At 49.0% G+C, this 25,883-nt stretch overlaps 1 long non-coding RNA gene across 1 annotated transcript in view; it reads left to right on the forward strand.

Annotated features, from left to right (window-relative positions):
- Positions 1-22,440, forward strand: part of LOC143172123 (uncharacterized) — a 70,153-nt gene extending 47,713 nt beyond the window's left edge. Inside the window, exons 3-4 of the long non-coding RNA XR_012997299.1 lie at positions 21,396-21,494; positions 22,389-22,440. This is a non-coding gene — a long non-coding RNA (uncharacterized LOC143172123). The remainder of the gene's footprint in view (positions 1-21,395; positions 21,495-22,388) is intronic.
- Positions 22,441-25,883: the final 3,443 nt, after the last annotated feature.

Below are 25,883 nucleotides of genomic sequence, written 5' to 3' on the forward strand. Positions count from 1 at the left end.
TTTCTGAGAGGACTGATGGTGTGAAGTGCCTAACTCCCACCCAGGTAAATAAGGATTGGGCACGTTATTCTTTCCGAGACCCTTTTGGGAAAACTCGTTGGTGCGTGTGTCTGCTGACGGTAGATCGCGGGGGGCGAGGGGGCAGCTGGAGCTTGGGTAGTTTCCCGGTGGCCACTCTTGCTGGTGGCTTTGAAACATTTAGACTTCACCCTGGAGTTCCTGTGCTGGGGAAAAAAACATCCAGCCAGTGCTGTGCAAAGCAAGGCTGCTCGATGGGGGGGATGCTGAAGTCCATCCCTGGCTTTCCTGGATAACTGACTCTCCCCAGGGTGGCTGCAGGGCTCCAAGTCTGTTTTGGGTAGCCTGGTGCTGAGATGGCAGTTCTGGCTCCCCACCCTGCTGCCTTCAAGGGCTGTATCTCCCCTGAAAGAGGTTTGCACCATGGTGGTGATGGTGAGATCCCTTCTGGTCCTAGGCTGGGCTCCTGATCTTCAGCAAGCAGGTCCCTTGTCCTCAATGTGCTCCGACGGTGCTGGTTTGGTATCAGGGCTTAAGATTTAGGAGTAGTGTTTGGCCCCAAAGTGTTGTCTCACCCTGGGTGACGCCAAGGGATGTTATGTGCAGATACCAGGGGGAGATCCCTGAGCATGTTTTGAAGCCAAGGGGAGAGAGGGGAGGAATAAAATAAAAATAGGAGACTGTTTTGTCCCCCCAACCAGCAAAGCAGCATTAATGAAATTCTGCAGAGGGCAGAGGGGAGGGCAAGCCAGCGCAGTCAGCAAAAAATGAATCCGGATGGCTGTAACATAAATATCGAGGGGGATGGAGGAAGCTGGAGACATTGCCCTGCCCTGTGCCACGCTGAGCATTGTGATTTAAGACTGCAGTGTCCTGGTTAGGAGAGCAGCCGTTCGCACGTGCGCACTCATAGAATCACAGAATGGTTTGGGTTGGAAGGGACCTCTAAAGGTCATCTAGTCCAACCCCCCTGCTGTGGGCACGACATCTTCAACTAGATCAGGTCGCTCAGCGCCCCGTCCAACCTGACCTGGAATGTTTCCAGGGATGGGGCATCCACCACCTCTCTGGGCAACTCATTTCAGTGAAACTTGCCCCTGGTTTGGCCAAGGTCTTGCTCTCTCTGATGTCCCAGCATGCTGTTTATCCCTCCAGGTCCTCTTCTCCCACCCACATGACCCACTCTCTATTTTGGGAGCCGCTGCAGATGAAGTGATGCCATGGCTTTACTGTGGCTTGGACCTGGAGAAGGATGACTACTTTTTTTTTTTTCCACTGCAACCATCTGGTGTGTAGGGATCACGGGTGCAAGCTGCAAAATTTAGAGCCAGATGTCCAGAGCCCCAAAGCTCAGGGATGTCTCGATGGAGGGTTTTGGGTTCTGCCTTGAATTCCTGATTGAATGAAACCTTGAGTCCTGGGGGCTCCTCTCCCGGGAAGCCAAGGCTCCCAATTAGAAATGCGCACCATGTCTGAGGAGCACATAGGCTGCCCGGGGCTCTCTTGGCCTTTGGACCGTGGCTGTTGAAGGATGATCCTGATCCAAGTGGTAAGAGATGCCATCCCAGCCTGTGCTGGGATTCTCTTGCAAATGCAGAGCTTGGGTACAATCCCAGGGGTACGAAGCGTTCTGGCTCCAGCTTTGCTTTGAGGTTTTGGGGAACATCAACGTGAAGGCTCAGAGTTAGGTTTGAGGAGAAGGCGATTTGCACCACTGTGCTCAAGGCTGTGTGGGCAGAAGGCAGGAGAGTGAAGACCCTTGTTGAGATGTATATAGCTGGCCTTAGGTGAGCAAGTGTGGAGGCCAGAAGGGGGTGGGAGGCCAAAAGGGTGTGGGAGGCTAAGGAAAAGTTGAAGCTGAGCAAGGGTGGAGGCCAAAAAAGGGGTGGGAGGCTGAGGAAGAGTTGAGGATGAGCAAGGGTGGAGGCCAAAAGGGGGTGGGAGGGTAAAAGGGGGTGGGAGGCCAAAGAAGAATCTAGAAAACAGGGGAAAGAAGGAAATGCTCATTTTTCACCGTGGCTACCAGGGGAATCCTACGGGGATGCGCACTAGTACCTGAACTGTTCAACAGATTCATAAATGATCTGGAAACAGGTGACCGGGGAGATGACAATATTTACCAACTCTAGTGAATTATTTCAGGTAGTTAAAACCACAGAGAGGTGGGGAAATATCTCAGCATCGCTGTGGATACTTTTTTTGAAATGTTGGCTCAAATCTCAGTTGTTGTCAGAAAGGCAAATTGAACATTAGAAGTTGTTAGGGTGAAGGTTGAGAAGAAAAGGAGAACATGAGACACGTGGCTGGACTTCATGTTGCAGGAGCATCTTGGACAATGTGCAGCCCCATGCAGAAGGAGTGACGGAGGTAGGAAGAATGGAGCGGTTTCTGTAGGAAGAGAGGCTCAATGGATGAGGCCCCTTAGGGCTATAAAAAACCTGTCCTTGGAGGTTTCATATAGACAGGAATGTCAAACCATGACTGGTGTGGAGAAGGGGAGCAGGGAACGGTTTATTCATTGTCTCTTTTCTAACCCAGAAATGAATGGCTGTGAAATGAAATTATCTGGCAGCAGGTTTAAAGCAAACAAAAGGAAATAGTTTTTCACACAGTGCATAATTAAATTGGGGAGCTAGTTGGCACCAAGTATTTTGGAGGCCAAAGGTATAAAAGGGTTCAAAAAGCAATTAGACGAATTCAAGGCTCAGTGAGGGCTGCTGGCTCTAGGATTCAGATGCAGCCTCCAGCCTGGGAACCTCTCACAGGTGGATGGATGGTCAGCAGGCGGCAGGTTGAGTGGGAAGGAAGCATCTCCATATGTTCATACCTTTCTGTACATTTCTCCTGCATATCCCATGTCAGCCACTGTTAAAAACAAGATATGGGGCTAGACTTCCCTTTCTGAAGGTGTTTCTTCCCATGTTGCAGACCTGAGCTGACGTGTTGTGGTCCCGTGTAGATTACCCATCTCTTACACGGTGCTCTGCAGAGGGACTCAGTCCTTCAGGTGGTCCCTTGTGGTCCCCAGGTTCATGTAGCTCTGCCAAACACCTGCTAAGGCTCTGAGGCCCATCTCTTAGAGCTATTTCCAGTCTTCTGCTCAGCTTTTTAAACTCCCCGTTGACCTGAGCTTGCTGCTTAGCTCCTCTTATTTCTGCTGGAGAGCACAGCACACGTGGACTAGGAGAAGGAAGGGCTGGCTGACACGTGACCGTCTGAGCCTGAATAAAGCTACCGCTGGACCCAGCGAAGTGGTTTGCCCATCTCTGGTATTCAGTGCCATTCTGATCTTTCTGCAAGCTGGAGGCCAGCAAGGGGTTTGACCTTAACAGAGAAGGGATTTCTGAGGGCATTCACCATTGTTCTAGCGCTTTCGGTTTTGTGTTATTAAAAAAAAAAAAAAAAAGCGAAGAGCATTTTGCCAACATGCATTTGCTATTCCATTCACTGGAAGCAGAATTAGCTCAACGCTGGCCGTATTTGAAGCCCCTGCCAACCTCAGAGGACCTCATTCAGTATCCACTTTGTTTCAACAATTAGCAAGACGAAAGAGCATCTGGCATGCAAATTGTATGCTAGGACAAATGCCCAACGTGAGGTCCTACACTGGCAAGCAACAGTTCAAAACAAACAAACAAAAATATCTTTCAGTCGAGAGATCTGCTGTTGGGTTGTCTCCAAATGCTTGTCCATTGACACAATACAGTTTTTTTTTCTCATGGTGTCCCTCCGGAGCTGGCCTGTGCAGCAAGAAAAGCCGCTCTGCTGCGTGCATCATTAGTTGATTACCAACTTCTAATCGCATCTGGTGTAGCTATCTAACGTGCCATGTCTTGGCTGTCATTGCGGCATGATGCAACCGTGCGCTAAAGCCGAACCTGTTCATCGTTACAGGTGGCCCAGAGAAGCTGTGGATGCCCCCTCACTGGAAGTGTTGCTTTGAGCAACCTGGTCCAGTGGAAGGTGTCCCTGCCCACGGCAGGGGGGTTGGAACTAGATGATCTTTGAAGGTCCCTTCCAGCCCAAACCATTCTGTGATTCTATGATCCTCCAGCTTGTGCTAAAGGAGCTCCTGCAAACAGCTCTGGAGCGCTTTGAAGGGAAGGGTTGGAGGAAGGCGTGAGACGTCGTCCCAAAGGCTGATGCTCTTCAGCCCATGATGATGCTCCTTTACCACTGGGTAAATGTCAGGTCTTGTTATGGGGCCCTGTGCAGGAGAAGGGGAGATCCCAGATCGCCGCTCAGCTTGAAAACGCAGGGTGGAGAGGAAAAACAGCTTTTCACTCCTATCTACTGATCTGATTTAGGAGATGACGCTGACAGGGTTGGAAGCCACAGCAGCATGTTGCCTTTCTGCAGGGGACCTCCCTGTCCCCTGGCGAGAGGTGCGGGGAGTTCTCAGGGATGGCGGTCCCTACCCACGCAGAGCGCAAAAAGAAATATTTTCAATATTTTCTTAAAATGCATGAAAAATACAGACTTTGGGGTCAATATTTGCTGAAGCATCAGTGAAAGGGAGGAGATCTCTTTGCTGGAAGCGGAGACTGGCTTTCACGGGAGAGCATGGGCTTGGTTGATGCTTTCATGTTTTATTGTCTAAGGCAGGGTTGACTCAGCGGTGGTTGCCATTTGGAGCGTGTGGATTCTCGTGGCAGGGTTTGTGGGGTGTCCTGCTCTCAGGTGTTATGACTGCTGAGGGAACAACCCTTTTGATGGAATAAAGAGAAAATGAGTGGATGACTAACCAAACAAGTTCTGTAGGTACTTGGTCAGAAAGCAAACGATTGATTTCTTCTCTTGAGGGTTTTCAGACACTCTTCTGCATTCAGCTTTGCTGGAAAGTTAAAGGGAAAACACTGAGAAAGATGAAATTTCCTATTCAATCCTCTAAGACCTTTCCCTGAAGCTTGTGTAAGGATCCCTGGAAGGTCAGGGGCAGCTTCTGCTGTGGCGTGATGGACTCATTTCCCTTTCCCCCACGACGTCCCCGTAGATAACCCCAGCTCCAGACCCTGCTGTCACGGTACAGCTGTGCAAGTGGCAAAGTGCAGATGCTAACTGTTATGGGCTGGCCAAGCCTTCTGCTGTCCCCGCGCTTTGGCAAAGGAGGCTGCAATTCAGCGCGCGGCATCTGCCGCGGCGCCCGGGCGCTTGGCATTGCATGAAAGCGAAAGTGAGTTGCAAGGCCAAGAGGGAGGCGGTGGGGCGGTTAGGACTGGATGCGGCCTCAGGAGGGGTTGGAGGCAGGTCCTGTCGCCTCCCCGTAGCTCCCGTTTTCCCTTCTTCTCCGTGTCTGTTTGTGTTGGACATCCCAGCAGATCATGCCCTCTGCAGATGGGCTTTGACCTTGGCTGCCGCCCAAGCTTGCTCTGTTGGGGCAGGTAGAGATAGGAGGAATTCAGAGCCTTTGAGACCAGCAATCAGCCCTTAAGCATTTTCTGAATATTATGAGGTGTGATTTAAACCCGATAACTACTTTTTTCCACTGTAAAAAAAAAAAAAAAAAAATTGATAATTCAGGGTTGTGGGAAACTGCACTTACTTTAGCTTGAGGTAACTTCAGCTGAGCTTGTTGGAGTCTCTGATCCATCCCAAACCTCCCGAGCTCAGAAAATGAAATTAAAACGGTGATAACAACAATCCCGGTGCGCCCCGAGAGAGACAGAGCGGGGCAAATAGCAAGAGTTTGGGGGGTTTTGATCTTGTAGCTTTGACGTGATTCATGGAAAATAAATGTGCTACAACTTTAAGGCTTTGCCTGCAGCTAAATATAAGGGTGTGCTGGCTCCACCCTGCCGCTTTGTTAGGGATACAGGCATTTATTTTCTGGGGTGGGTTTTGGCTTTATTTTTTTTCCCTTCTATTTTATTTTTTTGGTGAACCTCCACCATGAAATAACCAACGGTTTAAGAGAGTGGTCTTGGAGCATGCAGGAGAGGTACCTCCTAACATTTTCCCCAAGGAAAATTAAAGGATTGGGACTTAACCAGATCCAAATTTCAACTTTCACGTAAGTGCTGCGCGCTCTCATCTGGTGGGGAGATGATGATGGTAGGGATGAAGGCTTAAGATGGCAAGTCTCTGTCTTAACTTGACTTTCGCGAGCCCCCAGCCTGGTTGATGTTAAGCCAACAGCCAGGTAAGCCAGGGGCAGCTGATCTTCGCATCACGGGCTTGCAGATGATCAGCCCTGAGCGGATGACTCTTCTTTTCCTAAATATTTTTTTTTTTTTTTAGGTGAAAACTCTGTGTGTTGGTAAAACTCAGAGAGGTGGTGGCAGGGTGTGTTTTCAATCAGTGTTTGCTCAGTCTAAACTTAGTCTCTGTCTTTGTTTTTGAAAGAGAAGCTGGTTTCATCTTCATTTTCTATAATCATCTGTTTATTTTATTAGCTTTTTCAAAAAAGCTGTATTTCCCCTGATGCCTGGCCACCTGTTTTATATGAGCTGCTGAAGGTCTGAGCTCTTGCTCCGCTTGTGCAGAGCGGATTTCTTTCAACAAGCCAAAAGAAACGGCACGACTATATACTAAAAAGGGCAAAAAAACCCACACGCTGTGCTATTTTGGTAGTAGCAAATTATGCGTCGTACAAATTACCATTGGTTATGAACATCGTCCGTTTGTCTGGATGACAATGTCCTGCTTTCAGACCACCGCTAATACGGTTAGAGTTAGGATAATACTCATTGAACTCCAAAGCGTCTCCTCTTTTCTGAGCCCTGATTTATTCCTACCAGCAAATGTCACATGTAAGTAGAAGTTTTATGGCTGTATAATTCACAGACTGTTAGGCATCTTATTAGGAAGGACTTGGACTTTTTAAAAAATGACTTGAGGTTGTTCCTTTAGTATATGGAAACTATCAATTCTCTCGTTTTTCCTGCTTGCTGGCTTTCTCTTTTCTCTTTTCTTTTCCTTTTTCCTTTTTTCCCCCCTTTTTCTTCCCTTCCCTTTTCTTTTTTCCCCTTTTTCATTTCCTTCTTTCTTTCTTATTCTCTCTTTATTTTTTCATTTCTTCTTTTTTCTCTTTCTTTTTGTTTCCTTTTCTTTTTTACTTCTTCTTTTCCTTTTTATCATCTTTTTCTTTGTTTTCTTTTAATTTTTTTCTCTTATTTTCTTTTTTCTTTTTCTTTCCAGTAAAGAGCAAGTTGAAGATCTACTCCCCTTTCAATCTTAGTTTCGTGAACATCAGCTCTGAAATACCACTCTGAATCCACAGTGAGGACTGTGATACTGTAAATACCTTGAGAGATAGATTAGGTTAGATCGCCTGTAAGAATTTTCCCACAGTATCACGAGCATATTCAGCATTTGATACTTTACAGATTTTTTTGCCAGCTGTAATAAAAAGCAGTAATTTGCACTCCCTCTCCGTTCGTGCTTTAGGAAGATGATAAAATCCCAAATATTCCCATGTGTATTCCTGTCTCTGTTGCACGCTTATCTGAGGTGGTGTGGCAGGCTCACTGTGAACTGCTTTTCAGGCTCCTGTGCATCGAGAAGCTCCAGCAGCCGTTTTCTGGATGATTTTGAGTAAGGAGCAGAGGAGCATCACGAAGGGACATCTGCCCATCAGACCGGTGCTCCGGTCACTCCTGCATCCCGCTGCCCTCCCACCCCGCGGGTCACCTTGCGGAGGTGGTTCATGCCCACGTCTTGACCTATAGTGGTCTTTGTATGCGGTGTTTAGTGAATGCCCTAAGCAGATGTTGCCAGATGTGAGGTCGCATGGGGGCTCATGGGCAGGGGTGAGGCCCCTGGTCCTCCAGCTCAGCTATGGTGTGTGCATGTGCTGGATGGATCCCAAAGTAGAAAGCCCAACGGGCAGCTTTCTGCTCTCCTACAAGCCCTCCCTGGACCAGAGTGTCCCTTGCAGCCTTAGCAAGGGCAGGTTATGAGCCTTCCAGCTGTGAGGCTCCAGAACAGATGTTGTCTTGTCCCACTTTCACACCACCTGTGGTTTCCTTTCCAATTTTCCTGAGTCTCCTTTTTCACAAATGGGATTGAAAGAAAGAAAGAGAACAGCACGTCCGTGGGGGCAGGTTGGTTTTTGCCTTCCACGCTGCCGGGCACGTTCCTGTTAGAGAGTGTCTGGTCGGCGTTTCTGCAGCATCTCTCTCCCGTAACACATCCGTGCTTCTCCTCTCCGGGGTCTCCTCCGTGCTGGTTATCTGTGCCAAGCGGAGAACAGGAGGTGAGCTGCTTTACTGACTGCCTGGGGAGAAAACAGTACGGTGGCCTCATTCCGTGCCGAATGGATCCAGGCATTGCTCCACTTCTGTTAAATATATTAATGATGAATTCAGAGATCTCTTCCTTCCTTCTCCTCCTTTCTCCTCCTTCCTTCTCCTCCTTTCTCCTCCTTCCTTCTCCTCCTTTCTCCTCCTTCCTTCTCCTCCTTTCTCCTCCTTCCTTCTCCTCCTTTCTCCTCCTTCCTTTTCCTTCTCCTCCTTTCTCCTCCTTCCTTTTCCTTCTCCTCCTTTCTCCTCCTTCCTTTTCCTTCTCCTCCTTTCTCCTCCTTCCTTTTCCTTCTCCTCCTTTCTCCTCCTTCCTTTTCCTTCTCCTCCTTTCTCCTCCTTCCTTTTCCTTCTCCTCCTTTCTCCTCCTTCCTTCTCCTTTTCCTCCTTTCTCCTCCTTCCTTCTCCTTTTCCTCCTTTCTCCTCCTTCCTTCTCCTTTTTCCTCCTTCCTTCTCCTCCTCTATCGTAGCCATAACCGCATACTGGTGCTGCAGCAGGACCCAGGGACAGGTAGATCAGGTCCCAGTGTGCCAGATGCCACACAAATCCAAAGCGACATTCCCAGCTCTGACTACCACATCCACGAGCCTTATCTGATGCCAGAGCTCTCTGCTTCTTGTACCACAGAGGCAGCCTTTGCAGAAGGGAGACCCCACGGCATCTCATCTGCGAGCAGATGAATCGGAGCAGAGGGGTGGTGTTGTGAGACTCCCGGGAGCTGTTGCGAAGGCTCCTCTCTTTGAGTGCCTGGGGTGTTTGTTGCCAGGATCAGTCCCGCCGTCGCCCTCCAGCCGCTGCTGCGGTGTCTCAGGGCTTTGGGTGGCCAAACAGGACAGCAGCCTCGTACCTGCTGGGTTACTCACACAAGGGTGCAAGGCAGGAATGAAGCACCTATCATTGCAAGGGTGCTTGCAGAGGGCTCCGTGCATGGGGAGTCATTTTAAACGGGCTTTTATCCGTCGCAGTGATGAATGCAGGATTTGCTGGGCTGCATCCTCAGATGCTCAGGAGCTGCTTTGCACGGTGTTTCAGGTCATAAAACCAAAGTGCTGTGCCTGGAAAGACAGATTGCCACCACAGCATAAGCAAATCTATCGAAACCAGACATCTTGCTAATTCACCCTGTGCAACGTGCGTATCTCTCCACCCCTCTCCTGCTTCCCTGGCCAGACTGAAAATGGCTTGAGCATTGGTGCCTTCTCAAAGAGAGGGAGAGAGAAAGAAATTGCGCTTCCAGAGACCAGATAAAGCAGGAGTAATCACTTGGGACTCTGGGGCGATTCCCCATCATGCTCCCAGATGGTGAATCATGTCCCAAAGCTCTTGTTTTGAGTAAAATGGGAGTGATAGCTGCTGTCTGGCTGAGGAGGAATGCTGGTCCCAACAATGATGAAGGACTCTTGGAAGTAGCCTGGGCTGATGATTAAGGCTTTAGCCTTAAGACTCTGGGAAATGGGTTTGTTTGGCTCTCCGGGGCTCAGACAAGCAGCCAGATGATGACAGTGTGAGAGGGGCTGTGTGACAGCCGCACCGAGACCCTCGCAGCTGGGACTGCCGCTCAGCTCCCCCTGCCTTGAGAAGTCTGCTGGGGACCAAGCCCCACTCAGCCACTGCTGGAGAGAGGGTGGGATGTTGTCCCCTGGCCTCTCTGTGTGTGACCCCATGCCTGGAGCGTGGTCATGGGTAGAGCGGGTGCTCCATGCCCTGGTGCAGAGACGTCCTGCCCGGGGTGATGCGAGTGCAAACGTCCTGCGGGACCCCCGGGTGCCCCGGTCCAGCAGATGCCCCAGGCAGGGTTTCTCAGTGCACCGATGAAATGAGGATGAGGAGGCGGAGAGACAGACCTGGGCAGGTCCCAGCACGCGGGGAGTGGAGGAAGCACCACCAACATGCTTTCAGCTGGTAGTACCTGGCAGTGTCTGCTCAAGACCGGCCATTTCAAGGCTGCACCGAAGCACATGAAGCCACTGTGGTCAGTGTGGACTTGTTGGGGTCGGCAGCAGACAGGGATGCTTTGGGCAGTAGCTATGGAGATGGCAGCAAATAGAAGGGACCCACCGCTAAGGCTACTTAGGAGCTGCTTTGGTAGGACAGCCCCAGCAAAGGGAATGAGCTCTCAAGGCACTGCTTCACTTCAGTAGTGGTGTTGCTCCAGCTGTTGCTGGTGGTAGCTGCGTTTCCCAGAAGAGGGAGCATGGATGGGAGAAGCCAGCCTGGATCTCAGGTGGCCGGGGCCACTGGGAAATGCCTTGCTTGAGCAGGGAAGCTGTACCCACATGTGCAGGGAGCCCAGAGGGGATGCCCAGGGCTCTCCTGATACCAGGACTCTCTCAGAGTGACTTCATCTCGGTCCAGCCATGGCAGAAGATGTAGCATCAGAAGAGGGATGAATCCCAAAGGGTGCCGCCAGGCAGTGTGGGTGAGCTCCCGGGACAGGAGCAAGGTGACGTGTATAGATGGGAGAAGCCTGTTACTTAAAATGAGCCCCACACGGATCCGACCGAGCTGGGACTGGCATGAGATGGTACTAAAGTTTCATCAGAGCCTTTGTCATTCTGTCTGCGTGAAACCCCTTGAGTAGGAGTGAGGCCCCTCTCCTCTGGGTGACTTTGGAGGAGCTGTGTAATGATTTCTGGAACATGTATATGTAAATCTCTACCTACAGGTCCCTGAACTTTTGGCAGCGGATGGAAATTAAAGGCTGTTTTTGTTTAAGGATTAATGAGCCGCAGCTGATGTTGCTCATTTACACCTTTTCCATCTCCTAATGGAAGGGATGCAGTGTCCACTGGCAAATTGAACAAATGCTCTATAGAGCACCTAAAAAGGAATGTGTGTGTGTGTATGTATACGCTGCAGAGGGGGAGTGCACATAGACGTGAGCGTTAGCACTTCTAAGAAATGGCAATTCTCCTTTGGAAGCCTAAGTGAACACCACTTTCCGGGAGTTGCCTAATTTAAATCATCTTTGCTCTGTTTTGTCCTATCCATTATTTTCAGCTGTCACGTTAAGTGCTACGAAGACTCTTCAAGAGGCTTCTTTCTGCTTCCCTCTAATAATCCCAGAAACAGGCACTGGTCCCTTTGTCCGGGGCTCTCTCTGATGGCTCTCAGTGTTCAATTTGCTGGAGAGGAACCACTTTGTGGAACAATAGGACAATCAGTGCTGCATCGGCTCAAGTGCTGCCATCCTGCCCTTGAAGAGGCAGGAGAGAGGAGTGAGGTGGAATCCTGTTTTGGCCATTGCGGTTAATGACTTCTAGGAAAAGCTTTGGTGGCGGCTCAACAAAGGTGATCCTGGCTTGCAAAAATAGATGCTCGCATTTAATTTGCTCTGAAATTTGTTGGGGTTTAGCGTGATCCTTGGTGCTCAAGGAGAGCGATAAGCTCTGGTGTTCAGGTCTGGATTAGAGCTTGGAGTCTGAGTCCAACAGGAGGATCCAAGCCTTGCATGTCAAGGCCAGGATGAAGTCCAGCAGAGGTAAAGTGTCGCCTGACTTTCTTGGCTTGTTGAGCAGTTAGTAGGGGCCAATGACGGGTCTTCACATTGAGAGCAGATCCTTGGGGCAGTAAAGTACCTCTAAAGAAAAGGCTGGTGAAACACCAGGGACCTGTCAGCGTTGTGGATCCATCCGTGGCAGTCCTGAACTAGACAAGCATCTCCTGTGCGTCTTTGGGGATCCCTGCTTTGGGCCAGGGGTGAACCAGAAGACTTCTTGAGGACTCTTTCAGTACTTTGATGCTATGGTCTTCATGTCTTCCTTCGGGGCTGTGTAAGGCATCCTATGCTTAACTCAGCATAGGCTTGGGGGAACTGTACCCTAGTTTCTTGGGGAGAAAGCACGTTCTCCTACTGGAGTGGAGGAACAGCAAGTGCCCCCATTGCCCAAAATATCCAGCACTCCATGTGACTCCATACTGACTTTGTGCTAAGCTTTCCTTATTCTGCTCCAGCTGCTGCCCTCAGCTTTACCTGTCTGCCCGTCTCCTGCCCCTTGTGCCATCGTTTACTGGTCCAGACCTGCACTCCCAGTCACGCACCAGTCTGCTTCGGAAATTCCCTTTGCCAGTCAGCTCGTGGCAGCTAAAAGTACCCTAAGTATGGCTTAAAGTACCCTAACGATGCTGCACTGGGAGTTAGAGGACTTCTTCTATCTGTCAGTTAAGAATGGCTCTGCGACAACTCTTTTCTAGAGATATTAGGGGAAAAGAGGTGTAAAGATGGAGTTTGATGTACTTTTGAGGAACTGATTTGAAGGAATTGAGGAACTCCTCCATGCATTGCCTATGCCTGCTTTCTCGTCCAGCCCTCTGGCCCTGGATGTGATGCGGTGTGATAGAGGAAGGCACCAGGACCGCATGATGGAGGGAGTCCTTCCTCTGCCAGCTCTGTCCCAGGGATGGCTCGGAAAGCAGGCAAAGAAGGCTGTAGAATGCAGCTTTTCTATAGGTGCATAAAGAAATAAACCATTACGATGGGAGCTATTAGTTAATGCTGTAAAATACATAAATAACAAGGAGGAAAATAACTGTTCAAGTAAGTTTTAAAAGTAGAAGTAAATTTTGATTTTTTAAATTTGCACTGTGCATACAGAAGCACAGGGTGGTTGCTTCTGAGTCTATTTAATCCTGAAGCTTGATCCTTACAGCGACCACTGTCAGAAGTTGTTTTGCATTGGGTTTTTGTTGGCCGGTGCTGCGTTTCATCTGCCATCCAACTGCCTAGTTGCTTTGCCTGTTGCTTGGCTTTCTTGAGTCCTGCTGGAGTTTCTCATGGGTTTTTGTGGCCTTGAAGCCATAGTAAACTTCTCTAAGGCACCAACTTCAGGAATTAAAATGAAGTTAAAAAAATGCTATTAAAAAAGCTGTTGGTGTAAGGTGATTTTTGCTCAGTTCTATATGGCTGGGGGTGTCCCAAGCTCATAAAAATCCATTTAAAGTGTGCTCTGTCTCTGAGGAAATCCCTGTGCAAAATATCCCCTTGCATGTTAACGTGACCCTTGACTACACCCGGGTGCTTTCCGTGAAGTCCCAGGTCTGAAACCGGGTGGAAAGCTGAAAATCTCAGGAAAACTGTCATGACAAAATCTGGACATGTTTGTCCCCTGTGGTTATGGAAAGAAAAGTTGCAAACTGAACCTCTGAGCTCTCCCAAAGGAAAAGAAAAAGAACCCAGTGTGTTTACAAGAAAAAAAAAGCACCGAGCTGACAGCGTTGAGGGCAATCTTATGGCTTTGGGATGGTCTGAGCAGTCAGTGCTGCAGCCTTTCCTCCTGCCCCCCCGGCAGCTCTGGCTAGGGCTGGCAGTAAGCCGAAACCGTGGTTGAGGAGAGAACTTGCCCTCCAGCTTTTCTTCGGAGGCAAGGAAGGTGGATTGTTTTCCGGCGATGAAATTTTCTATTGAAAAATTGAATGCTTCCTTGTCGCGCTTGTGAATGGGACGCCCGGGAAGCGGAGCACGCTGGTTCCAATTACCAGCGCAGTGAGGCCAAGTGCTGCAGTTGGGCAGGAATTTATACCTTTTCATACATACTTGAAAAGATAAATCCTTTTTTATTTTTTTTTCTTCTTTTTTATTTTTTTTTTAACGTATGTAATGAATTCAAAGCAGGAGCCCAGCCAGCCAAGCTGCCTTTGATTTGTTCTCATATTAATATTTTATGTCTGAATATGTGCCTAATCGCTCAAATTAGTCAAACTTGCTACCTCAGTTGGGCCAAAAAAAATGGTCCCGAGGAATCCAGGCTCATTCCTTGCTCCCCTTCACATCGTCTCTAGGGATGGCTTGTTTATGTCTGGGATTTTCCTGGAATAAGACCTACTTGGTAGCACGTCTGCAGGGAGAGCTCAGAGTGGTTAATATTGATCCCAACCCAAAAGTGGCATCACGAGATCATCAAGAAGGTAAACAGCATTGTGAGCGCATGAACAGGAGTGATGTTTCCCTTCAGTGGTGTGTCCCACACACATGGAATGCTGTAGAGTTGAGCACATCTGGGATTTCTGGCTATCCCACAGAGTTACTGCTCCTCCATTAATGTCCAACATTTTCACGTGCTGCCAGGGCGAGATTTCCATGTGGAAAAAGATGTTTCTTGAGATGCATTGGTGTATGAGCTACAGGGGAGGCAGTCAGGACCAGTGTCCATCAGCCCCGAAGGACAGGGGTGTTGTTAGAAACTGGAAGCGGGCTCAGGACATCAGGGCTTGATTCCCACCTTGGGCACAGCTTTTCTGTGCAGCATTTCTTACACGGTGTCTGGGTGACACTTCCCCACCGGTAAAATGCCTCCCACAACGTGTCTGTCCCAACCATTTGAGGTGGGAACTCTTTTGATGTATCTCTGTACAGTGCCTAATGTGCAGCGATGCTGCCTTTGCTTGGGGCCATAAGTCACCTGCAAACCAAATACTCATGGTGGCAATGGCAAGAAATTTGTGGTATGAGGCTCTTTCTCTTGGTCTAATTGGTCATAAGAGGACCCGTTTCCAGCAACAGGGATTTCCTGATCCTGTAGTGGTGCATCTGTTTATTAATCCCAGTGGATCATCCGGTCTCTCCTGAAGCCCATGCACACTTGCTCCCGCAAGTCCTTCAGCAAGGAGTTCTGCAGATCCACCATCTGCTACAGGGAAACCATCTCTGTTTCCTTGTCTTGAACCTCCTGCTAGCTCAATTTGCTGGCCCTAGGTGAATAAAGGGAGACTGGCAGTGATCATAAGATGGTACAGTTGCCCATCGTAGCAGTTGACCCAGTTGATGGCTTGTTTGTTTCATTGTAAGGCTATGAAGAACCAGTCTCCTTTAGGTACCTCAGTAGAAGAGAACTGGGAGGGAGCAGAGGCACTGATTTTAGGGACTCGCTCCTGACCAGTGGTCTGTACGTGTAGAACATCCTGGGAGGTAATGTGGACGTTGTACGGTAAAAGAGGCCAGGTGGTGAAGGGGGCAAGAGAGGGAGGGGGACATAACTGGGCCATAGCTGTCGTAACAACACGATATATTAAGTCTCATATTCAATTCCAACTATTGAAAGGGGGTAGAACCACTGAATCCAGGTGTTGGGATGGGCTGAGATCACGTAGCTGCCTGGTTTATTTGTACACGGACCTGCACCAGTGTTCCTCATCTAGACAAAAGCCATGTGGAGCACCAGTGCTGCTTGCCCTCCGGGACCCCTTCTCCCCAGATCTTTCCCTGCCTGAGCGGGTAGGGTGACTGGCCCAATTTTCAGGCAGTGCTGTGTGCAACCGGTGCTAGCTGTGACTGCAGACGGGGCCGTAGTCTCCAGCTTTGCATGCTGCCTTCTGCAGATACCTGGCGGAGCACGACCACCTCGTTGAGATGGGTAGTTTGACGATAAGTGCACACCCCTTCCAGTGCACACTTGGGGCAGGTGGTGCTGCTGCCCTACCAAGCTGTTGCTTCCCCACGTTCCTCTTGATATGTAAAATGAGAGCATGCATCTCTGTTACTGTTTGCATCCCGGTGTCACCTACAGGTCTTCAAGCAGGATCCCCACTTTCCTACGTGGTTGCACAAAGCCTCAGCAGAGCCAAAGCTTGCCCTAAAGAGACGGCAGTCTGCGACAAGGGGCAGCAGGCAGATGTAACTAGCTGGAGGAGAATGAAAAAATAATGATCCTGAATTGGCCACGGGAGATGCAGAGGTCCCACCGCACACAAAGTAGCTTATAGTGTATGGAAATGTTGCGTATACGTCTGCATGGTTGCAAAAGATGCACGTTGTTCAGTTGTGCTATCGAGAACTAGTACGCGATCATTAGGAGTGAGCTACAATGGGAACACCTGGAGGGGCAGAGTTAAGGGTGATTATGTAGCCCAGCCCTGGCATTTCTTCACTTTGGAGAGCTACACGGCATAATTTCGTCATAGATTTATGTACAGCTAATTGGCACATAGTTTGATATGCAAATAAACCCATCATAAATATCAGAGAAAGATTTAAAGCTGTGCTTTCCACTGTCATGCTACAATCCTTGCTTTTCTGGTCAGTCTAATCTACTCGATTACTCCTTTCATCATTTTGTGTTTTGAAGACGTGGTATCTCTTTCAAAGAACATCTGTCAGACATATTAATTAGTTAATTTTTCTGCGTGGAATCAAAAAACAAGGGTGGGGAACCTAGAGCCCTGAGGATCAGATGCGGTGCATGGCCAGGTAATTATTTTGGGGTAACATGGAGATGTGTCATGCGTGCCCTGCACTCGGTCTATAAAGGCCTCTCTAGCTCTTGGCACGCAACAGATTTCCTACCAGAGATACTCAGTTTATGCTAAAGATCGAAGTGAAATTTTCTTAATGTGGGTAGTAGAGTATCTGTAGTAGACACCATTGAGACGTCACTTCCAGACTGAGCTTTCTAGATCAAGGATACTACAGGCAATGGTGCTGAAGGATGTTTTTAATTTCAGAATTTTTAATTCAGAAGATTAAGCTGAAGTAGTTTAAGAATGGGAGGAAGTGTGGATAAGGTCAATATTTTTATGTTCAAGGACAAATTGAAAGCGTAGACTTGTTTGCTGGTAACATCAAAGGTCGCAGCTAGCTTGGGACACCTGGATGCTTCTCATCTGGTGTACCCTGAGAACCAAATTTATTGGGATTTTTGTGTTGTGTTCTTGGGTGAATGTCTTTTACTGTCACTGGTTTTTGAATCAGATACATTTTATGCAATATCAAGAAATATGTTTTATGCGAAGGGACTATGACCGGGTGTGTCATCAATATGCACAGCAGTTTTCTTCCAGTTCAGCTGGAGAAGAGCTTGGTGTGCAGTTTTGGGGCCAAACCCAGGCCTGGCAGCAGTGCAGAGGAGTGAGTTGAAGCAGGGCAATGCACGTGTAGGTGCCGGGCAGGAATTCCCAGAGAGTGTCAGTAGTGGTGGAGCATGTCTCTCCATCAGGGAGCTTTGGAAATCCTGCTAAGGCACGGTCCTCTCTGTCAAATCCCTCCTTGACACCTCCGGTTCTCCAGGGATGAGGAGCCCCCAGGGCTCCCTGGGCAGTCACCAGCCTGGGTGCCCCATTTCTGACCCCATGTGGGAGAGCTGCCCCTCGATACTGGACAACAAGGGTCTTCCTGTTGGCAATCAATACACGGCAATGTGCTTTCAGGGGAATGAGGTTTGGATTTCTTCAGGTTGCACCAAAGCTGTGTTTGACTTCCACCATCTGTCTTTACCATCCCACCATCCCTCCTTTTTTCATGTTTTTTTATTTGCTTACTGGCTTCCAGTCCTCCTGATAACGCGTTGGGTGTGAGCTACTAACCTGTCCCTAGAGGAGCAACCCTACTTGTGTTTTCCCTTCAGAATAAAGATAAGAGAACACCCCTTATCCCTTCTTCCCACCCCCCCCGTATGGTTTCTTCTCTTTTCCATCCTCCTCCCTGGCACCTTTTTTCCCCATCCATTCTCCTGCAGAGCTGAAACTCACTGAAGCACGACCTCTTCCAGGGGCACAGGAGCCTCAAGGCTGTAAACCGGTCTCTGAGCGTCGTGTCTTTTCCCAGAGAGGTCCCTAGGGGTGGGAGGAGGCCTGGAAGTTGATAGCTGGTGTGATCCCTCAAAGAAAACACTTTTTTTTTTTTTTTTTTTTGGTGGTGGGTGCTTTGTGTATTGCATCCAGCTCTGGGGTCCTCAGCACAGGAAAGACACGGACCTGTTGGAGCGGGTCCAGAGAAGGCCACGAAAATGATCAGGGGGCTGGAACACCTCTGCTATGAGGACAGGCTGAGAGAGTTGGGGTTGTCCAGCCTGGAGAAGAGAAGGCTCCAGGGAGACCTTATTGCGGCCTTTCAGTACTTAAAGGGGGCTGATAAGAAAGATGGGGACAGACTTTTTAGCAGGGCCTGTAGCGACAGGACAAGGGGGAATGGCTTTAAACTAAAGGGGGGGTAGATTCAGACTAGATCTAAGGAAGAAATGTTTTACGCTGAGGGTGGTGAAACACTGGCCCAGGTTGCCCAGGGAGGTGGTGGATGCCCCATCCCTGGAAACATTCCGGGTCAGGTTGGACGGAGCTCTGAGCGACCTGATCTAGTTGAAGATGTCCCTGCTCGTTGCAGGGGGGTTGGACTAGATGGCCTTTAGAGGTCCCTTCCAACCCAAACCATTCTGTGATTCTATGATTTGTGTAATTAGGCGGTGGACTGCTGGTGGGTCCTAAAAGTTTCAAAAAAATGCATCATTTTCCCCCACCCCCAGCCAAATAATCACAAAACTGCCTGGCAGAGAAGGGGAAAGGATGGTCATCATCAGCTGGGGATCCGGTAAACACTGTATATCATGAGATTCACAGTAAAGTCACGACACTGGCAACGCTAGGCTAAGGATTTTTGTTGGGGCTCGTGGTTTCTTTGCCTTGCTCGATAAAATAAAACCTGCCAAAGCGGTGGCGGCGAGCTCCCATCTATCTGTTCTCATACTTCCAGCCGCTTCTGCTTGAATTATTCATGTTGGGTAAGTGATCTGCAAACAGCTCCTGTGATCTCCCTGTGATCTGTGTGTGTGCGCGCGAGACTCACCCCTGCTTAGGTCAGGGCATTTTCTTGTTTCCTTCCTCACGGCAGGGTGTCTGTGGGAATCTCCAGATTGCTCACCGCCTCCTTCTGATTAACCCTCCATTATTTATTATTTACGCGGTATGATTTGTTCGGCTGTCCCAGGCACACGGTATTATCACTGGATAAGCGAGAAGACTCCGTGCAAACATCTGTAGCTATTGCTTGACAAATCCTACTGTAGAAATAATATCAAGGAGCTGCAGAGGCACTTGTAGGGCAAATGTCCTTATAAGTGAAGGCGTGCTGCCAGCTTCTCACCCAGTGTAGGATGCGTTTCACCTGCATGTGCATCTCAATAGAGCTTTACTGGGCTGTTTTTTATATATATATGTGTGTGTGTGTGTTATGTGTTTGCTTGTTTTCCACAAGCTCTGCTCTGTGTTTATTTTAATTTTTTATAACGTGTTCTGATTTGGTCCTGGAAAGAGGTTTGTAGAACTAGCGAGGAGGGCAGTTTATGGTCAGGCAATTGGCAGGTGTCCTGTTTACTTTGCAATCCATATTCATTAGCAAAACAGGCTGTACGCCCACCTTTTCCAGCACACCCACCCCAGGGAGATCTCGGATCTGCCCCTCCAGTGTCATCTGCTTCATCCCAGCGTGCTGTGATAAACCAGTCCGCATTTTGGGATGAGGGCCGGGATGCTGCAGGAGCCCTTTTCCGAGCGGAGCTGGAGCTGATGCTCTGAGCAAGGCAAGGCTCAGCAGAGAGACAGGGACCCCCAGGTCCCTTTCCGCAGCTGTGTGGGGGAGTAGCTTTGGGTGAGGAAAGCTCAATTTAGGGTACCTTCACCCCTTTGGGTGAAAAAAGCTCCATTTAGGGTACCTGTTTTTATACAGTACCCCTGAGGAGGACCTGTGCCTTGCCTAGGATATCCCTCACCTACGACATAACTGGAATACAGTAGTGAGTTTGTTAAAACATCCTGCCTCCCTGCATTCTGGAAAGAAGATTTTCTATTAAACCTTAGGGAAATTACTGGTCTTGTTAACTAGCGTAGAAGTAATGAACCACAGCAGGGTTACTCGAGAGATTTGGGCCCTGGCTTTGTAAGACTGCATTGTTTCTTTAAATGAGAGAAATAATTTAAGCAAACAAACGAACAAAGAATTTCTGGAAATTAAAGTACGGTACGAATGGGATGATTTGCTCATCTTCTGTTTAATAGGAGCAGTGCAGTGAACAATTGCATGGGCGACCTCAGAAATCTATCCATGGTAACTAGTCACAGGAGAGAAAAATAGACAGCCTGCCACCAACTTGGTATTAAAGTTATATTTTCCGTTTTTTCCACGGTTGTGGGCCAGTCAGGGACTTTCCATGAGCACTCAGCACGGCAGAAATCCCCTTCTGCTTTGTAGCAACCACCGCCGCTGAGCAATGAAAAATCTGATGCTGGTTTTGGCTTTAGTGGGTTTTGGTCCCAGTTGCCAGTGGGATCAGGCTGGGGCAGACCCTTCCTGCTGAACGCATCCCGCTGGACCAGGGCTGTGGGTGGGTGATGCCCCCTTGTCCCTTCCATCCCATTGCCGAAGCTTGCTTGTGATGGGGTCTGGTGGAGGAACCTCACCTTTTGGCTTCGTCACCTCTGCAAGGTGCTGGATGTTAAATCCCCAACTGGGTTTGGGGTCTGTGCAAGCCCTGCATGATCCGTGCAGCTCTGGGCAAGTCCTGCAAGAGCCTGGAAGAAGGACAGAAAGATGCTGCCAGGCTGGAGTTCATCCAAAAAAAAAAAAACCAGAAATACTGGCCGTTTGGGCTCGATCGTCTGTTCCTCAAAAGACGTTTTTGGAAGGGATCACTGTGCTTTTGTTCTTCTATTAGGCAAGCGAGGAGAGAGCATTGTTTTCCTCCCCTCATCCGTTCCCCTTATAGGGGAAGAAGAAGGAGGACTTGGCCACCCCGAGCCGAGCATCTCGGGGGACCTCCCAAAACAAAAGGCTGTACGGAGAAAAGTGCCGTCATCCTGTCCCCGTCATCCTCTTCCCTCCCTTCACCCTGCTCTTGGCACAGCCCTGCCTGCCCGGGGCTGGCGTGCCGCGCGTCACTGCCAGCCGGCAGAGAGCATCGAGGGGTGTTCCTAGGCTTCCTCCCTGGAAACCGGGCAAACTTCTCTTATCTCCAGGTTTATCGCTTCCCGTAGACTTGGCAAGGCAACCCTGGAGTCTGTCTTCTGCCAGAGAGGTGTGTTAGCTCCGGGATGGTTGTTGACAGCGTACGTGTCCACGTACGATGGCTTGGATAAAGCAGTACTCCTGAGGAACACAGTTTTGATGTTCCTGGATGCAGATCAAAGCTCTGTGGACGCATCCATCCCGGTGTCGTTTCTCTCCTGGATGCTGCAGGCAGCCATCCCTGATCTGCAGAGAATGCCCGTGGGTTGGAGAGCATCTCCCTGGCCACTCTCTGCGTGACCCTTGCCGTTAGTTCCCCGTGCAGGAACACGGGGCCGGCACGTGGAGCTGGGATGGGGTTTTTTTTTAATTATAGGTTGTATAGGGTTTTTTTACAAAAGACTGGACTAAGACCAACGTATCTTGTTTTGCCCAGGCTCCAAGGCTGACCCTGCTGAGAGCCCCTGAGATACTGAACTCTATGGGAGCGGAGACCACTTGACTGCACTCAGCACCTCTCAGGATCAGGCCCTAGGTAATTATTCTAATTCTCTGCCTGGATGATGGGTGAAATTTGATGTTCTGGGCTATGCAGACCATCTGAAATGACATTCCTGGTTGTCCATCCCATGAATCCATGGATTTTTTCCTCCCTGAAGGTTGTCACTCTGTAGATCAGTGGCTTGACACTACAATAATAATCACTGTTCCCTCAAAAATAAAGCAATATATCTCCTTTGCATCCAGAGGGGGAATTATAGAATCATAGAATAGTTTGGGTTGAAATGGACCTCTAAAGGCCATCTAGTCCAACCCCCCTGCCGTGGGCAGGGTTCATTCTTCAACTAGATCAGGTCGCTCAGAGCCCCGTCCAACCTGACCTGGAATGTTTCCAGGGATGGGGCATCCACCACCTCTCTGGGCAACCTGAATTGCTGGATCACCGTTCTGGCAATGGTCACCAGCTCTTCTGTTTGGGAAGTTCTCCTGAAGTTAACTTGCAGAAAGCTGTAAAAACCAACCAAACAAAACATTTTCACTCCTATCAGAAGCAATCAAAAGCTTAAAATATCAATAGTTATTGGCAAGGATGCTTGTTCAGGTCAGACTTTTAAGAAGGGCTCAAAACCTACAGCTGCAGAAGCCTGCTTTTTAAAATAAATCTAGCAACTATTTTCTGCAGAAAAATAAATTGTGAAAATCTCATTTATCCGGGTTCACAGCAGCTGCATTCTCTCCTCCAAACCTGGCCTCGTTGTTGTGCCTTTGAGAAACTTTAAATCTTTGCTCCAGGGTAGGTAGATGGAAATCAAAGAGCCTAGGGCCAAGCAGTGCCCTGCTCTGCGTGCTCATGGAGATGCGGTGTCAGCCCGGTGCCTTGCCCAAGGGGGCCATGGGCAGGATTTGACCCAAGATTTTTTTCTTCCAGCCCAGCAAGGCCAGCTCAAACTCAGAGCATGAGCTTGAGAAGCGAGGATCTCAGGGGTGAGTTGTAAGAGGACTAAGAAGGAAGCCAGCAGGATGCTGTGGATGTTACTCTGAAACACTAAGGATGAAGGATTTCCTGTAGGGTTGGCTTCCTGAGTGAGACTATATTCCTTACGAAATTCTCTATGCCGATAAAAATATCGGCCAACAGAGGTTTATAATTTTTAACCCCCTCTGTCGGATTTTTTCCTCCCAATAAACCAGTTAATAAAAACCAGTTTCCCACTGATTTCAGCAGAGGTTAAAGCCCAGCTCTCCAGATCAGGGTGGCATGAGGGCAGATCGTGTGTCGCTGGCTGCTCTCCCAGAGCATCCTCCCTCCGTGCGGGAACAGAGGGCTATTCTCCGTCCCTTGCAGCTCTGTACGGTGACATTTTCGGGACCCAGGCCTGAGGACTTTGACTGGGTTGTTTCCTGTTTTGACAAATCTCCATTTCAAATACTCTATACACAGCCTTGTACTGGGAATTAGAAAAAAAACCCACCCCGTATCCTTCTCTCTTGAATATTGCGGCAGGCGGTGGGGAGCTAAGCTCACATTTCCAATGGTGAGGGAGAAGACACGGATGGTGAAACAGGCTCAGAAAGTGAAAGAGAGGAAAATGAAGAATGAGAAAGAAGAAATATATTCACCGTCAGGGCTGCGGTGCAATATTTTTCCCCATCCACTCCGAATTTGTGGGGATGGGGTGCTTTCTCGGTACTGAAGCTCATACGCTCTGTGTTTAAACCGCTGCTGTCAAAGCTCGGAGAGTAATTAAAACAAAAATGTCACGGGTCAAATGGATGGTTTCTAATTGACCGGAGTGCAATGTAAATCCTGGGGCAGGAAATAACCCACCAAACATCCACCAGCCCTGTGTCTGCGTCCCCCATCCTGGTGGGGGCTGCTGGTGGCAGGTCCTACTAGGACCTGCAACTCGGTGGCAGTGCCGGGCAGGCAGGCAGCTGCCTGCCTCAGCATCCCAAAACTTTCTGCAAGCAGCATCCTCTCCCCAGTAAATTTTTGTGCAAATATAACAGTATCAGATCCGGATTTGATCTAGGTCAGCGATTAGGAGGATCAAGAGGTTGCTTCAGGTGAGCACGGTAAGAGAGAAAACATCTGCCTGTTGAGTGAGGAGCCTGGGCTGGAGGCTCATCCTAAGCCCCTACAACACATCTTCAGCCAAGGGCTGATCTTTGCTGCTATAAATTCAGAGGATTTGGATAGGCAACGCTTCCGGGGAGCGTCAAGGCAAGTGCGTCTCCGCTACCGTTTCGCGCCATCCCTCGCAAAGTCCCCCCGAGGTTTCGGCGTGGCCGATTGCTCTTCGATGTGTTGTAACCTGAAAATAAGGATAGATAAAGGCAAAATGTTCTGGGAGCGATGCCAAGCCAAAGGCACTGAATTATTAAGAGATCCGTATCTGGATAACGGATTTATGCTCTTTAACAACTTCTAAGAAAATGTGGTGTTTGCAGGATCAGATGGGATCGTCCTAAGAAATAGAGCTCTCCTTTTTAAATTGTATTGCTTTTATTAGTATTATTTTAGTAATAATAATATTTCCCCAGTGAAGCCATATATGAGAATATTATTTGCGCAGGAACTGGAAATGAACCTGAAATGATCAGCGTATTTTTTAAAGGCACTTTACAAGTCACTCAGAATTGGAAACTATCCGTCAAAGCAAGGCTTGGGGATAAAATAATTAGAAATCACACAACCATAGCAAAGGAAGATTAGTGCTAAAATTAGAAGCCATAAAGTTGTTTTTAGATTAGACTGGAATCTAGGCAGGCTGTTTTATTGTACCGTGTTACTTAAGAAAATGCAAGGTGAGGGGTGTGAATTGCCTGCGTTTGGTTATGTTGCAATGGAAATGCTATCGCTAATGTTAGGTGGGATTATCTATGAGATAATTTTCAGGGAAATCCTTAGGGAATGGAAGTACAAGCCACCCCAAAAGATGACGAGCTGCTAAAGGCCCTGGGTTCGGTGCTGGGTTCTTCTTCCCACTCCCCGTGGACACGGGTGTCCTGTAAGGCTGGTCTGCCCCTAGTTTTGTTTCAGGGTTGTAGTGGCCAAATGCCCATGTTGCATCCAGAAACTCTGGTAGGATGGCCGGGTGCAGAAGGGTCTACACCCGCAGGCAGTGCGGGTGCGAGTCAGAGCTGCTGTGGTCCCGGGACCTGAGCTGGCTCTTTAGGGCCAGATAGCAACATTAGATGGGGCATAGCCCGTGCAACCTCATCACTTCATGTATCTGCTGGAGCTCCTTATGCATGAACAGGAATGAATCCTCTATCAGAGGAGGGCCACAAAAATGATCAGAGGACAGGCTGAGAGAGTTGGGGTTGTCCAGCCTGGAGAAGAGAAGGCTCCAGGGAGACCTTATTGCAGCCTGTCAGTACTTAAAGGGGGCTTAGAAGAAAGATGGGGACAGACTTTTTGGCACGGCCTGTAGTGGTAGGACAAGGGATAATGGTTTTAAACTAAAAGAGGGTAGATTCAGACTAGATAGAAGGAAGAAATGTTTTAGGCTGAGGGTGGTGAAACACTGGCCCAGGTTGCCCAGAGAGGTGGTGGATGCCCCATCCCTGGAAACATTCCAGGTCAGGTTGGACGGGGCTCTGAGCAACCTGTTCTAGTTGAAGATGTCCCTGCTCGTTGCAGGGGGGTTGGACTAGATGGCCTTTAGAGGTCCCTTCCAACCCAAACCGTTCTATGATTCTATGATCTGTGGTGCAGGCTGTATTATATCTGAAAAGTGTGTAAGGCAATGGGACCCACCTTTACTCTCAGCTGGCGTCGGCTCATAGAGGTGCATGTCTCTCTAGTGCTGGTCTTCAGCCCTATTACACCATTAGTTTCCAAGGGACCTCCTTTGATTAACACCTGTGCCAATTAAGCCTATTCCAGGGTGTGTTGTGTTTTGGGGACGGGAACATACCAGTTGTTCCTTGGTTCATGTGCCGGGGACAGGGCATGGCTGGGGATTTGCTTCTCCCTGTGTGGAGGTGCTGGGAGCTCCTCCTCACTGCGGTGGGTTGGGATGCAAGGATCTGCCACCACGCTGGGCAGCGGATGTTTTTTTGGGGAAGATAGGAGCCAAAAGTGTGTTCCATTTGGCACGCGAGAACTTGTGGTGTGACAGGAGTAGGACGGAGAGGGGGACAAGGAGGAATGACATGGGACAGCTTCAATGTGAAAAGTGGCTGAACAGACTAAGCTCTTCAGTCTGGAGGAGAAGGAGCTGAGGAGACATCTAAGTGGGGTATATAAGCCCTATGTGGTGTGGAGGTGGATAGGGAAGAGTTATTTGTTGCATCTCGCAGCTAGAGAAAAACCGTGAAACGATGGGTCAGAGGCCTTAAACAGGAGGACGTGCTTTTTTATAAAACATCTAATTAAACTGTGGACCTCCTTGCCACAGGATGTTGCGGATGCCAG

This window comes from Aptenodytes patagonicus, chromosome W (assembly GCF_965638725.1).
Source record: "Aptenodytes patagonicus chromosome W, bAptPat1.pri.cur, whole genome shotgun sequence".
In the NCBI taxonomy this organism is placed as follows: domain Eukaryota; kingdom Metazoa; phylum Chordata; class Aves; order Sphenisciformes; family Spheniscidae; genus Aptenodytes; species Aptenodytes patagonicus.